Source organism: Rattus norvegicus, chromosome 5 (assembly GCF_036323735.1).
Source record: "Rattus norvegicus strain BN/NHsdMcwi chromosome 5, GRCr8, whole genome shotgun sequence".
Lineage (NCBI taxonomy): Eukaryota > Metazoa > Chordata > Mammalia > Rodentia > Muridae > Rattus > Rattus norvegicus.
This window is the reverse complement of record NC_086023.1, coordinates 39,354,167-39,370,560: the sequence shown is the minus strand read 5'-3', so window position 1 is coordinate 39,370,560 and position 16,394 is coordinate 39,354,167. Positions and strand designations below refer to the sequence as shown.

General features: G+C 38.4%; 1 pseudogene; it reads right to left on the bottom strand.

The window, feature by feature from the left end:
- Positions 1–14,665: 14,665 nt before the first annotated feature.
- On the bottom strand, positions 14,666–15,504 carry Casp3-ps4 (caspase 3, pseudogene 4; annotated as a pseudogene).
- Between the last annotated feature and the right edge of the window lie 890 nt (positions 15,505–16,394).

The window sequence follows — 16,394 nt, the reverse complement described above, 5'->3', positions numbered from 1 at the left end:
ATCCCTGAAAGAATTCCAGGAAAACACAATCAAACAGTTGAAGGAATTAAAAATAGAAATAGAAGCAATCAAGAAAGAACACATGGAAACAACCCTGGATATAGAAAACCAAAAGAAGAGACAAGGAGCTGTAGATACAAGCCTCACCAACAGAATTCAAGAGATGGAAGAGAGAATCTCAGGAGCAGAAGATTCCATAGAAATCATTGACTCAACTGTCAAAGATAATGTAAAGCGGAAAAAGCTACTGGTCCAAAACATACAGGAAATCCAGGACTCAATGAGAAGATCAAACCTAAGGATAATAGGTATAGAAGAGAGTGAAGACTCCCAGCTCAAAGGACCAGTAAATATCTTCAACAAAATCATAGAAGAAAACTTCCCTAACCTAAAAAAAGAGATACCCATAGACATACAAGAAGCCTACAGAACTCCAAATAGATTGGACCAGAAAAGAAACACCTCCCGTCACATAATTGTCAAAACACCAAACGCACAAAATAAAGAAAGAATATTAAAAGCAGTAAGGGAAAAAGGTCAAGTAACATATAAAGGGAGACCATTCAGAATCACACCAGACTTCTCGCCAGAAACTATGAAGGCCAGAAGATCCTGGACTGATGTCATACAGACCCTAAGAGAACACAAATGCCAGCCCAGGTTACTGTATCCAGCAAAACTCTCAATTAACATTGATGGAGAAACCAAGATATTCCATGACAAAACCAAATTTACACAATATCTTTCTACAAATCCAGCACTACAAAGGATAATAAATGGTAAAGCCCAACATAAGGAGGCAAGCTATACCCTAGAAGAAGCAAGAAACTAATCGTCTTGGCAACAAAACAAAGAGAATGAAAGCACACAAACATAACCTCACATCCAAATATGAATATAAAGGGAAGCAATAATCACTATTCCTTAATATCTCTCAATATCAATGGCCTCAACTCCCCAATAAAAAGACATAGATTAACAAACTGGATACGCAATGAGGACCCTGCATTCTGCTGCCTACAGGAAACACACCTCAGAGACAAAATCAGACACTACCTCAGAGTGAAAGGCTGGAAAACAACTTTCCAAGCAAATGGTCAGACGAAGCAAGCTGGAGTAGCCATTCTAATATCAAATAAAATCAATTTCCAACTAAAAGTCATCAAAAAAGATAAGGAAGGACACTTCATATTCATCAAAGGAAAAATCCACCAAGATGAACTCTCAATCCTAAATATCTATGCCCCAAATACAAGGGCACCTACATACGTAAAAGAAATCTTACTAAAGCTCAAAACACACATTGCACCTCACACAATAATAGTGGGAGACTTCAACACCCCACTCTCATCAATGGACAGATCATGGAAACAGAAATTAAACAGTGATGTCGACAGACTAAGAGAAGTCATGAGCCAAATGGACTTAACGGATATTTATAGAACATTCTATCCTAAAGCAAAAGGATATACCTTCTTCTCAGCTCCTCATGGTACTTTCTCCAAAATTGACCATATAATTGGTCAAAAAACGGGCCTCAACAGGTACAGAAAGATAGAGATAATCCCATGCGTGCTATCGGACCACCACGGCCTAAAACTGGTCCTCAATAACAATAAGGGAAGAATGCCCACATATAAGTGGAAATTGAACAATGCTCTACTCAATGATAACCTGGTCAAGGAAGAAATAAAGAAAGAAATTAAAAACTTTTTAGAATTTAATGAAAATGAAGATACAACATACCCAAACTTATGGGACACAATGAAAGCTGTGCTAAGAGGAAAACTCATAGCGCTGAGTGCCTGCAGAAAGAAACAGGAAAGAGCATATGTCAGCAGCTTGACAGCACACCTAAAAGCTCGAGAACAAAAAGAAGCAAATACACCCAGGAGGAGTAGAAGGCAGGAAATAATCAAACTCACAGCTGAAATCAACCAAGTAGAAACAAAAAGGACCATAGAAAGAATCAACAGAACCAAAAGTTGGTTCTTTGAGAAAATCAACAAGATAGATAAACCCTTAGCCAGACTAACGAGAGGACACAGAGAGTGCGTCCAAATTAACAAAATCAGAAATGAAAAGGGAGACATAACTACAGATTCAGAGGAAATTCAAAAAATCATCAGATCTTACTATAAAAACCTATATTCAACAAAATTTGAAAATCTTCAGGAAATGGACAATTTCCTAGACAGATACCAGGTATCGAAGTTAAATCAGGAACAGATAAACCAGTTAAACAACCCCATAACTCCTAAGGAAATAGAAGCAGTCATTAAAGGTCTCCCAACCAAAAAGAGCCCAGGTCCAGACGGGTTTAGTGCAGAATTCTATCAAACCTTCATAGAAGACCTCATACCAATATGATCCAAACTATTCCACAAAATTGAAACAGATGGAGCACTACCGAATTCCTTCTACGAAGCCACAATTACTCTTATACCTAAACCACACAAAGACACAACAATGAAAGAGAACTTCAGACCAATTTCCCTTATGAATATCGACGCAAAAATACTCAATAAAATTCTGGCAAACCGAATTCAAGAGCACATCAAAACAATCATCCACCATGATCAAGTAGGCTTCATCCCAGGCATGCAGGGATGGTTTAATATACGGAAAACCATCAACGTGATCCATCATATAAACAAACTGAAAGAACAAAACCACATGATCATTTCATTAGATGCTGAGAAAGCATTTGACAAAATTCAACACCCCTTCATGATAAAAGTCCTGGAAAGAATAGGAATTCAAGGCCCATACCTAAACATAGTAAAAGCCATATACAGCAAACCAGTTGCTAACATTAAACTAAATGGAGAGAAACTTGAAGCAATCCCACTAAAATCAGGGACTAGACAAGGCTGCCCACTCTCTCCCTACTTATTCCATATAGTTCTTGAAGTTCTAGCCAGAGCAATCAGACAACAAAAGGAGATCAAGGGGATACAGATCGGAAAAGAAGAAGTCAAAATATCACTATTTGCAGATGACATGATAGTATATTTAAGTGATCCCAAAAGTTCCACCAGAGAACTACTAAAGCTGATAAACAACTTCAGCAAAGTGGCTGGGTATAAAATTAACTCAAATAAATCAGTTGCCTTCCTCTATACAAAAGAGAAACAAGCCGAGAAAGAAATTAGGGAAACGACACCCTTCATAATAGACCCAAATAATATAAAGTACCTCCGTGTGACTTTAACCAAGCAAGTAAAAGATCTGTACAATAAGACCTTCAAGACACTGAGGAAAGAAATTGAAGAAGACCTCAGAAGATGGAAAGATCTCCCATGCTCATGGATTGGCAGGATTAATATAGTAAAAATGGCCATTTTACCAAAAGCAATCTACAGATTCAATGCAATCCCCATCAAAATACCAATCCAATTCTTCAAAGAGTTAGACAGAACAATTTGCAAATTCATCTGGAATAACAAAAAACCAAGGATAGCTAAAGCTATCCTCAACAATAAAAGGACTTCAGGGGGAATCACTATCCCTGAACTCAAGCAGTATTACAGAGCAATAGTGATAAAAACTGCATGGTATTGGTACAGAGACAGACAGATATACCAATGGAATAGAATTGAAGACCCAGAAATGAACCCATACACCTATGGTCACTTGATTTTTGACAAAGGTGCCGAAACCATCCAATGGAAAAAAGATAGCATTTTCAGCAAATGGTGCTGGTTCAACTGGAGGGCAACATGTAGAAGAATGCAGATCGATCCATGCTTATCACCCTGTACAAAGCTTAAGTCCAAGTGGATCAAGGACCTCCACATCAAACCAGACACACTCAAACTAATAGAAGAAAAACAAGGGAAGCATCTGGAACACATGGGCACTGGAAAAAATTTCCTGAACAAAACACCAATGGCTTATGCTCTAAGATCAAGAATCGACAAATGGGATCTCATAAAACTGCAAAGCTTCTGTAAGGCAAAGGACACGGTGGTTAGGACAAAATGGCAACCAACAGATTGGGAAAAGATCTTTACCAATCCTACAACAGATAGAGGCCTTATATCCAAAATGTACAAAGAACTCAAGAAGTTAGACCGCAGGGAAACAAATAACCCTATTAAAAATGGTGTTCAGAGCTAAACAAAGAATTCACAGCTGAGGAATGCCGAATGGCTGAGAAACACCTAAAGAAATGTTCAACATCTTTAGTCATAAGGGAAATGCAAATCAAAACAACCCTGAGATTTCACCTCACACCAGTGAGAATGGCTAAGATCAAAAACTCAGGTGACAGCAGATGCTGGCGAGGATGTGGAGAAAGAGGAACACTCCTCCATTGTTGGTGGGATTGCAGACTGGTAAAACCATTCTGGAAATCAGTCTGGAGGTTCCTCAGAAAATTGGACATTGAACTGCCTGAGGATCTAGCTATACCTCTCTTGGGCATATACCCAAAAGATGCCTCAACATATAAAAGAGACACGTGCTCTACTATGTTCATCGCAGCCTTATTTATAATAGCCAGAAAATGGAAAGAACCGAGATGCCCTTCAACAGAGGAATGGATACAGAAAATGTGGTATATCTACACAATGGAATATTACTCAGCTATCAAAAACAACGAGTTTATGAAATTCGTAGGCAAATGGTTGGAACTGGAAAATATCATCCTGAGTGAGCTAACCCAATCACAGAAAGACATACATGGTATGCACTCATTGATAAGTGGCTATTAGCCCAAATGCTTGAATTACCCTAGATCCCTAGAACAAACGAAAGTCAAGACGGATGATCAAAATGTGAATGCTTCACTCCTTCTTTAAATGAGGAAAAAGAATACCCTTGGCAGGGAAGGGAGAGGCAAAAATTAAAACAGAGACTGAAGGAACACCCAATCAGAGCCTGCCCCACATGTGGCCCATACATATACAGCCACCCAATTAGACAAGATGGATGAAGCAAAGAAGTGCAGACCGACAGGAGCCGGATGTAGATCGCTCCTGAGAGACACAGCCAGAATACAGCAAATACAGAGGCGAATGCCAGCAGCAAACCACTGAACTGAGAATAGGTCCCCCGTTGAAGGAATCAGAGAAAGAACTGGAAGAGCTTGAAGGGGCTCGAGACCCCAAAAGTACAACAATGTCAAGCAACCAGAGCTTCCAGGGACTAAGCCACTACCTAAAGACTATATATGGACTGACCCTGGACTCTGACCCCATAGGTAGCAATGAATATCCTAGTAAGAGCACCAGTGGAAGGGGAAGCCCTGGGTCCTGCTAAGACTGAACCCCCAGTGAACTATACTATGGGGGTAGGGCGGCAATGGGGGGAGGGTTGGGAGGGGAACACCCATAAGGAAGGGGAGGGGGGAGGGGGATTTTGCCCGGAAACCGGGAAAGGGAATAACCCTTGAAATGTATATAAGAAATACTCAAGTTAATAAAAAAGAAAAAAAAAAAAGAAAGCAAACTGGGGGTGGGGGGGTGGGGGTGGGATGAACATCTTAGAATACCAAACAAAAAACTTAGAGATAAACCCTAACCAACAGATTGAAAGACATAGAAGAGAGAATTTCAGGCCCTTAACACAGGTAGAACAAAAGGAAAGCTTATTCAAAGTGCATGTTAAATCTAAAAACTCCACTCCTGAAACAGGTAGGAAATATGAGGTAATCTGAAGACTAAGTATATAAATAATAGATATGGAAAAAAGAGAAGAAACTCAGGTCAAAGCAACTTTTTTATTTCTTTAAAAAAGTATAGGAGAAAGATTTTCCAATCTAAGGAAAGAATTCAAATTATAAGAAATATACAGAACACACAATTGACAGGACTAGAAAAGAAATTCCCCCATGACACGGAATAGCAAAACCCCTAAAAATATAAAACAAAGAATATTAAAAGCAACAGAGAAAAAGACCAAGTCACATATGAAGGCAGACTTATTAGAATAATCCTCAATTTCTCAGTGGAGAGCCCAAAAGAAAGAGAGTCCTGGATGAGAGCTCTACAAGCTCTGTGATGTTAGCCTAAAGTACCATAGGCACAATAACCTTCACAGTCGATGGGGGAAGAAAGGTATTCTATGAGAAAAACAAGTGTAAGCAGTATCTATTTACACATCTAGTGCTACATAAGGGACTAAAAGATAAACTTTAGCCTTAATAATTCAATTACTCTCAAAATAACACAAAGAGCAATTGATCCCAACACAGTAAATCAAGAAATGGAGGAAATATCCACATCATAACTATAAAATAACAGAAATCAATTAACATTTCTCACTAATAACTCTGAAAAGTAGTCATCTCAATTCCTGAGTAAAAAGACAACATACAGTATTGTATTAGAAAACAGGATTCATCCTTTGCTGCTTCTAAGAGACACATCTCACCATCAAGGCTAGAAATCATCTCGAGGAAAAAGGATTGGAAAAAATCCTTATGATTTTTCATGATTTTTATGATCCATAAAGAGGATTTGTTTCCTCTTTAAAGACCTCTATCTGCTTGACTGCTTGATTGTATTTTTCTGTATTTCTTAAAGGAATTTATTTATTTCCTCTTTAAAGTCCTCTATCATCTTTATAAGATTGGATTTAAAGCAATTTCCTCATGTTTCAGTTGGGTTAGGATATCCAGACCTTGCTGGTATCATATTTGACATGCTGGTATCACATAAGATATCCAGATACTTTGGAGTTGTCATGATGCCCTGGCTTTTCTTGATTGTATTCTTCTGAGGGCTTTTTGCCATCTGGATAGTTTTAGTTCCTGGTTTTGGTTCTTCTAGTAGGTATTGGGATGGGGGTGAACCTGGATTGTTCTGCTATGGCAGTCCTCTAATTGGTATCCTTGTGCTGTACGGTTCTGGACTTTCAGGTCTTTATGTTCAGTACTCTCACTTCTGATGAAGGTGGGTGGAAGGGTGCCAGGAGAATGGAGGTTCCCCTGAGATAGAAGGCTGCTCAGGGCAGCTTGGCCCAGCAGACTCAGAGAGCAGAGAAGATGGGTGGGGGAAGGGAAGCTTGTATGTTTCAGGAATCTTAGATCTGATGAAAGTGGGAGGAGAGGTGGCAGGAGAATGGAGATCTCCCTGGGATAGCAGACTGCTCAGAGCCCAGAATATATTTTCTTCTTACTATTTCATAGAACTTTCACCAAAATTGATCACAGACTAGGATATAAAACAAGCATTATTCCTGCCTCCCACAATCTATTCACAGCCATTTTATTCCTCTTTCTTTATAAGATCTATGAAGAAACAACAAAAATTTTACAAACTTCTGGAAACAGAATAAATCTCTTTTGAATACAAAAAATGAGTCAAGATGGAAAGTAAGAAATTAAAACCTTTCTACAATTAAATATAATGAACACAAAGCACACTAAAATTTATGGAACACAGCAACTGTGGTTCTAAGTGGCAAGTTAATAGCATGAAGTGCTTACATGAGCAAATTGCAGAGATCTCATATTCACAACATAACAGCACTCCTCAAATCCCTAGAACAAAAAGAGGAAATCACAGCCAAAAGGAGTTGATTGCAAGAAATAATCAAACTCAAGGGTTGCAATCAATAAGATGGAAACAAAAACAAATAAAAAATAATACAAAGATTCAAGAGAGTCAGTTCTTTGAGAAAAATCAACAAGATAGACAAACGCTTATCCAAATTAACTAAAAAGGCAGAAAGAGCGAGAACATCCATTTAACAAAATCAGAAATGAAAAGGGGGAACATAAAAACATTTGCTGAGTAAATCCAGAGAATTCTAAAACATGTTTTAAAAACTTGTACTCCCCCAAAAATCAGAAAATCTAAAGGAGGTGCATACTTGTCTCTATAGATAGCACATAATAAAAACAGTTTACAGAGAACCCATAGCCATGGGTTTACATGGACAAAAACTTGAAGTAAGGTCACTAAAATCAGAGTAAGACGTTTGTCCAATCTCTCCATAAATATAAGAACAGTTATTTGAAGAAAGTACAGTTTCCTGTGTCATTAATTTAGAAACAAAAAAGATGGTATGTTTTAAATAATGCCCTTCCTGTTGCTTCTGTGTGGGATCCCTCACCCCGGTCCAGTTGATTTAGTACATCATTGAGTATTGACATTTGCTGTCTAAACTGGGCTGTTCACAGTTGGTTTCAGGAGTCTATTTTGGCTACAGCATGCCACACTTGTGGCCTGTGGCTTGTGGCTTTGAAGGTCTTCTACTCTTCTCACACTGACATTCATCTGCCATTGTGTTAGTGGGGGATAGAGTATGCCAGCAGCAGGTTATCATGTTTAACCAACTGAATGTTGAGAGACTCTTAAGGTGCTGTACCCATAACCTGATTTCTTAGAAGCCTGCTGATATGACCTCCTAACCTGCCTGATCTCTTACCTTCTACCACACAGGTGGCATTATTTTTCTTAATAAACCTGTAATGATTTTAGTAAAGGAGAATTAAGTCACCAACTGAAAACCTTGAGCTGCTGAGGCCAGGGCATGGATGCTAATGTTAGCAAAAGCAGCTTGCTGCCACCCAGAAAGCAGCATGAATGGCTTCCTGGGAGATGGGCTGCTATGCTTTTTTAAAGGAAATTCAAACACAGAGGTGGAATTCTTGATGGAGGAAATTGAACATAAGGTCGTTCTAGAACAGCAGTGGGTAGAACAAACAGAACGCCAGCAAATATCATTAAGATTATGGATTCTCTTGCTGTGAAGTTAATTAGTAAACTTAATGCACATAATCTCATGGCTGGGAAACTTAATTAGAAGGAAAATTAGGAAGATAAAGAATTTAGGAGGTATTTGCCATGGCTCATAAGATAAAATCAGATTTAACATCATGTCTGTTCCCTTTTTTCCTAACAAAGTAGCAATTCATGGCTTTGGCTATGTTTATGTAACAAAATAAAACTTTACCTGCAATTAAATGATAATATGAAGCTTAGGACAGAAAGCTGCCCTAAAATTCAGAGCACAGGACTATGAGATGCCCTTACACTCCTCCCATTTCCCTTACCTTTTCTCTTTTCTAGATCCAATGTTTTACCATTTTGTTCGGCTTCCAGATGAAACCTCTATCATGACTTTTGGTCTAGGGATAATATAGCAAAATATCATTAGGAAACATTTTATGGACAGAGTTTGTGTGTGTGTGTGTGTGTGTGTGTGTGTGTGTGTGTGTGTAAGAGAGAGATCGTGAGTGAGTGAGACAGAGGGAGAGGCAGTGGGACAGGGAGAGGCAGATGCGGAGGGAGAGGGAGAGAGAGAGGGGGGGGGGGGAGACCTACTCGAATGGCCTTTATCACAATTTGATTATTTCCCACTGTCTATTCCTCATGGATATGCTTGTTTCTTTTTGTTCTACTGAGTTCAGATGTGTTGTTATATTGAGGTGCTGAGAAGAAGGTACTTTTTATTGTGTTTGGTGAAATACTTTTCTGTCTTTTTTTTTTTTTTTTTTTTTTTTTTTTTTTTTTTTTTTTTTGGAGCTGGGGACCGAACCCAGGGCCTTGTGGTTGCTAGGCAAGCGCTCTACCACTGAGCCAAATCCCCAACCCCCACTTTTCTGTATATACATGTTAGGTCCATTTGGTTTATGACATCTGTTAGCTCCAGAATTTCTTTGTCTTATTTATTGGTGAGAGTTAACTATTGAAATCTCTCACTATCAATGTGTGAGGATCAATACCTATATGTGATTTTTCTAGAGTAGTGTTTCTTTTACAAATTGGGCACTTATGTGTTTGTGGAATAGATGTTAAGAATTGAAATGTGATCTTGGTGAATTTTTTTGTTTGATGAGTATTCTTCACTATCTCTTCTGATTAGTTTGACAGTCTATCTTTTTGAGATAGCTGTATGAGTTTGCTTCTTAGTTCTATTTGCTTGTGTTATTATTTTCCAATCCGTTACCATGTGTTAATGTCTATACTTGATGTTGAGATGTGGTTTTGGATGCAATAGTTGTGTGGATCCTGTTTTCCTATCCATCCTGTTAGTTTGTATCCTTTGGGGGTGAAATTGAGATTACTGATATTCAGAAATGTCAATGACCAATCATTGTCATTGTTTGTTTGTTATTTTTTGGTCATGGTAGTCATTGTGGTACTGATGGTTGTAATGGTGTGCTTGTGTTTCCCTTTTGATTTCACTTATCTGAGATAATTTATTCTCTATAATTTATTCATGGCTACACTTAACCTCTTAATTTTCTCGTGTTTTGTGTGTGTGTGTGTGTGTGTGTGTGTGTGTGTGTGTGTGTGTGTTTCAGCTGTATTGGAATATTCAGGGCTTGCTATAGTATGATATCTGGGCTCTAGTGTTAACATACCCCCGACTGTTGCTGATGGTGTTCTTATGCTAATGTCTAGGCCTCTGGGTTTCGGGTTGATTATATGTCTAGGTGACAATTTCTGAGTTTGTCTTTGTTGTATATGTGTTTTGTGTCTTGATTTATTTCCTCTTTTGCCTTCTTCTGTTTGTCCTGGGAGTTTTGGCCACATGTGTGACCTATGGTCTAGCAGCAAGTCTCTATTGAAACTGGGAGCTGGAGTTATGGTGGCTAGTGTGGACACTGGCCTAGCAGAATTTCTGTCTGAGTTGTAGGCTGAGATATAGTGATGAGGATAGAGTAGAGGGTATTGTGGATGGTGTTGGGCTTGCAGCAAGAGATCAGAGGAGGCTTGAGGGTGTGTAGCCTAACTAGAGTATAGGTGGCTGGTGTGACTTCTGGTACAGCATGAGTCTGTACAATGGTAGGGATGGGGAATGGTGATGAGGACGGGATGGGGGATTGGGTATATAATCATGTGGGGGTGCTAAGAGCATAGAGGAGACCTATGTGTAGGCAACATACCTGGTCTTCTAGTAGGTATGACCTGCAGTAGGGCATGTTTAATCAGCTGGACTGGGGAGCAGGGGAAAAGTGATGAGTTTGGGAGAGACAATTGAGAATTGAGTCTGTTGGAAGTTAGAGATTGGGGAAGGTCCTTGGGCATCTGACCTACTTGGTTTTCTGGAGGCTTTTTTTTTCAATAAAAGCTATTTTGACAGTATTTTTGCCTACAATTTTAAATCATTCATATTTCATTCTTCACGATGTTTAACATTGTTTCTGCCTTTGTTTGATGTTGCTCATTATCTGTGCATATTTAGATAAGGGCTTCTGAAGACTCCTGATTTTTCACACATACACACAAATCTCACCCATTTTTCTTCCACAAACTATTTCCTAAATCATAACACAGCACCGACCCCATTTTTTCCAATTTAAAACTTTTATATTCCTGTTTTAATTGTTGTCTGGGAGGCTTACTGCCTCCATGTGCTAACCTGGGCCTAGTTCTGGAAGCTTCTAGCATTCATTCAGTCTAATCTAGATCTAGAATATTTCTACCTCTGAAACTTACTGCTGAATAAGCTCACCCATTCTTAGTATTTTTTTGAGCTCTAGCTTGCTAGTTCACTCAGCTGTTTTGGCTCAAAACTCTCTTCTTTTAGTACTATCTATCTTTCCCTTCAGTAGCTTCCCTTTCCTTTCTTCTTGTGAATTGGTCATACCCTGTTTTATCACATGTATCTCTGATTCATCACTTTGTCTGTCAATCAATTAGGCATCACTTTTAAACAGGGTTATTTTCTTTGCAAACTAACTTTACCTTCATAGTAGGATTAAAACTAAATACTAATAGCATATCTGTATTCTAACCAGAGGGATTAAAATTATGTGTTAGGGGCTGAGCCACACTATATCTAGAAACAGGATCAAATATTCTGTAACACAAAGTTTTCATTGGTTACTTTTCTCTAACAAATACCTGGAAAAAGAAAGCTAAGGAGGTAAAAGAATAGCCGTGTTTATAATTTGAGAGTACAGATCATCATGATGGGGAAGAATAGGAGCAAAAATATAGATGGATGATCACATCGTATCCACAGTGAGGAAGGAAAGAGAGATAAATGTGGGTATTAAGTCAATTCTCTTAGTTTTATTCAGTCGGGTGTTCCAGCCCATGGAATGATGCCACCAATATTTTAAGTGTGTCTTCCCTGCTATATTTTAAAGTAGTAATTTAAAATTAAGATCTGTAAACAGGTGAGAAGGGAAACAACATAATTAGAAAAGGAAAATCGACTTAATAATTTGAATGATTCATCTCTACCTTTTTGTAATACTTTAATATCTTCAATAATGGTATTTATATTCTTATTTAGATATATACTGAATTCTCATAGAATTTTCTAAGATCTAAATAGCTGCCATTTTGTAAAGCAAACTTTCATTCCTATAGCCCTCAGAATAAATAAATGCTCTGCTTTTGGCTTTATTCTCATCAGATCTCCTCATAAAGTTGACTCTCACTTCTTCAGAACCTTGATAAACAGCTTTCAGATCAAAAACAGCATTGCCAACACGAACAGTTTTCAAGCATCAAAGTTTCCATGAGGTAATTCAGTTTTATTTCCAGCACCCCACTGTGTGTCAACTAAACTGTAGCTTTTCTTGAAAACACCCATGATACATTTTTATTTTATCTTTGGGGGTGTCATTTTATCCACATATACCAAAAAGTACAGTGAAATTTTTATCACAGAAAAATCTAGTATCTGCTTTCATTAATCCAAGCACTTTGTATTAAAAAACTAATGATAACCTTTTTAAATTTTAAATCTGAATTTATGTTTTGAAATAAAATTGCAAAATAACAAACTTTTATAAAGTTGTCACATGGGAACACACTAAAATGCCATCACATGCTGTACTTACTTAGAAAGAGTTAACAATAAATTCAGTCTAAACAAGAACCTACTATCAATTATAATGTGAGTTCCTTCCTTTCTTTTTGCAAAAAAGAAGCTTATGGGAAATGCTGGACCCATTAGGAGAGCCAGCAAGACTCTGCTCCTCCATGAATACGGAAGCCTGGAGTATAGCCTCCCTGTTGGGGATCGACTCCAGTCCGCAACTCCTCCATGTGGGCTGCAGGACCTATTGCTGATGCTTTCCAAGTCCTATGTGCCATGGCCCTTTCATTTCTAGCAACAATACAAATACCACCATTATTTTCCTTGAATTGTAAACTTCAACAGAAAAGTCAACATGCTACAGACTTTGTACATGGAGTCCAGTAAACTTTCTTGAGGCTCTTAGTATTCTGGGAAAGCCCTTTTGCAGAAGCTTCTAACCTGGCTCACTCTCTTGTGATAACTTGGACATTATCCACATAGACCAGTACTCATAGGGTGGGTCCAACTAGCAGACTTTTTCTGAAGATGTTCCCATGGTTCTGCCATGGCTCTGCTCTGGCTTAAACCATCTTCTCTCCAATTACAGTAGATGTCCTCTCTCTTTTCCTTATGCTCTGTTTAACAATTGATATTATGGTATATTCCTGTAGAATTCCTTTATTGCATTTTAATAGTCAACAATTTGAGGCTGTTGCATAAACACTCTTTAGATATTTTGCTGGTCTGTAAAACTAAGCTGATTTGTATAAGGTTAATTAAGGAACAAATGCTGGTGGATTTTAGCACCCTGTCATCATGTCCACCACTGAAGGATGGCAGCCTTCAAGAAGTCAACCAAGTTCGCACATGGTTTCCTCTCACATAAATACTCAAGTTAGTTTTGTTCCAATAATAAAACATGATTATTTTTAAATAAGAAATACATGCCCTGGACAATTGTCACAAAACCAGTAGCTATAATGTATGTTATGGTACTCTAACTTCATTTCCATAGATCAGTTACAAATCAACGGTTCGAGCCTTTGACTCTGCTCGTGGATTCAAGTTCTAAGACATATCATTTGCCATTATCATTTCTACATTTAAGGAAAACTAAAATGTCATTCTTAACATGAGGAGGGAGTATAAAATCATCACTGCTTCATAATCAGGAACTGGATGTATATCTCTCCTGAGAAGCACAGCCCGAATATGGCAAATGCCAGCAATAAACCACTGATCTGAGAACAGGACCCCTGATGAAGGAATCAGAGAAAGGACTGAAAGAGCTGAAGGGGCTTGAGACCCCATATGAACAACAATGCCAACCAACCAGAGCTTCCAGGGAGTAAGCCACTACCTAAAGACTATACATGGACTGACCCTGGGCTCCAACTGCATAGGTAGCAATGAATAGCCTAGTAAGAGCACCAATGGAAGGGGAAGCCCTTGGCCCTGCCAAGGCTGGACCCCCAGTGAACGGGATTGTTGGGGAGAGGTTGGGGAGGGAAACACTCACATAGTGGAGGGTGAAGGGTTAGGGGGATGTTGGCCTGGAAATTGGGAAAGGGAACAACATTTGAAATGTAAATAAGAAATACCCAATTTAATAAAGATGGAGAAAAAAATTACTTTCAAATTCATAGTATCACCAAATCTTGCTAATTACAAAACTGTAACTTTGTAATTTCTCCTATGATGATAGTACCATTATTGCCATTTATTTGTTCCTAATTAAATTTCATTTCAAGTACCTGATATCAAAATTGAGGTAGCTGCATTGTGGCTGCATTGCTAGGCAGTGATATTGTTTAAAGAACACCTGGTACATCAGATTTGATTTATATGAGAGGGAAATGAAGTTTCCCTGACAGTTTTCTGATGTGGCATTCAAACCAACAAAAAACCAAAACAGAAACATGTCCCCACCTCACCCCCAATCATTTCTTTAGTGATAAAAGTACAATTCTTTTGGGAGCATTGACAATATACATGGGATCTGTTTCTTTTTGTGGAAAGTGCCGCCCAGAGAGAAGGACTTAAATTCCGTGGCCACCTTCCTGTTAGCATGAGTGAGGATGTGCATGAATTCCAGCTTGTGGGTACACAGTTGCAGCATGGTACAAAGTGAGTGGATGAACCAAGACTTTTAATTTCTCAGGAATAGTAATTGGGTTTTGTAGAGTAAACATAGAGGAAGTTGGCCTCTACTGGTATCTTCTGGCATGACATACCATCCTCAGTTCCACTGTCTGTCTCAATGCCACAGTCCAGCTCTGTACCCTGGCAGTCCTGAGTAATGAAGAGTTTCTTCTTTCCAGTCAGACTCTGGCAGTAGTCGTCTCTGAAGAAACTAGTTAGTTTTTCCAGGTCAACAGGTCTATTGGTTCCAAAAATTAATCCTTTGTCACCATGTCTTGGAATCACACACACAAAACTGCTCCTTTCGCTGTGATCTTCCTTAGAAACATTATCCATCAATTCCATAATTTCTTCATGGGTAAGATCATTTTTATTCCTGACTTTATATTTCAGGACCATGAATGTCTCAGACATGCCTTAATTCATAAGGTTAGCTGCAGCAACATCAGTACCAGAGCGAGATGTCATTTCAGTGTTTTAAGCAAGTTCTTATTATTAATTATTATACATAATCCCATTTTAGAATAACCCATTTTGTAACTACTGTTCAGATCTACTCCAGAGTCCATTGGCTTGCTTCTATGTAGTCTTTACTTCAAAATAATTAATGGATTTTGAATCCACCAAGGTTTTGTTGTTCTCCATGGTCACATTTCTTAGTGTACCATTCCAAGCTCAGAAACACAGGACACTCCAATGATAACTTCTAATCATTAACTTTCATTCGGGGCTGCTGCAGTAGAAACTCCTGTAGTAATATCTAAATAAACCTGATGAGGGATTCCTTCACACCTTTGACCAGTTTTGTTCCCTGATAAAAGACACACACGCACGCCCGCACGCGCGCGCGCACACACACACACACATATACACACACACACGTCTTTATATTTTAATATGCCTTATGCAGCATAATAACTGAGCAACTGTCTAACCTCCGTGCTCTACTTTCTTTCCATAACCCTATTTTTGCTTACTATGTTTCATTATGGCTGCTGTTAGCTCCAATTGGTCAGCCAACACAAGCATGTTTTATGGTTGGGCTAAGCCATGGTGGCCCCTTTCTTTTCTTCAGCACACTGTTCTAAGCCATTGCATATCTATCCCTGCCTGCTCCTTCTTTGTAGTGTCCTTTCTCAGAAACCTAAACCTCACCTATCTCTTTTCTCTCCAACTATGGTGGCTGGTATTATTATTCACCAATCAGAATTAACTTGGGGGTATATTGTAAATCTTGGAGACCAGCACTTAATATTAGACTACAAGCAGAATTACCTTCCCCCCTTTTTGTCCAATTAAAAAGTCTCTTATCTCTCAGATATACATTGAACACAATTATAACAATTATGTAAATTTTAAGGTATGCTATACACTTATAACATCCAGTCCACCATATTTGGCAATTAAGATAAAGTATTCTATCATCTATCCTAATTTAATAAGTTTGGAATTCTGTCCTCAATCATGTTTGATTTTAACTTGTATTATCCTCTGAAACCTGTCCTTTCCAATCTAGAATATCTTCTTTATTGCCA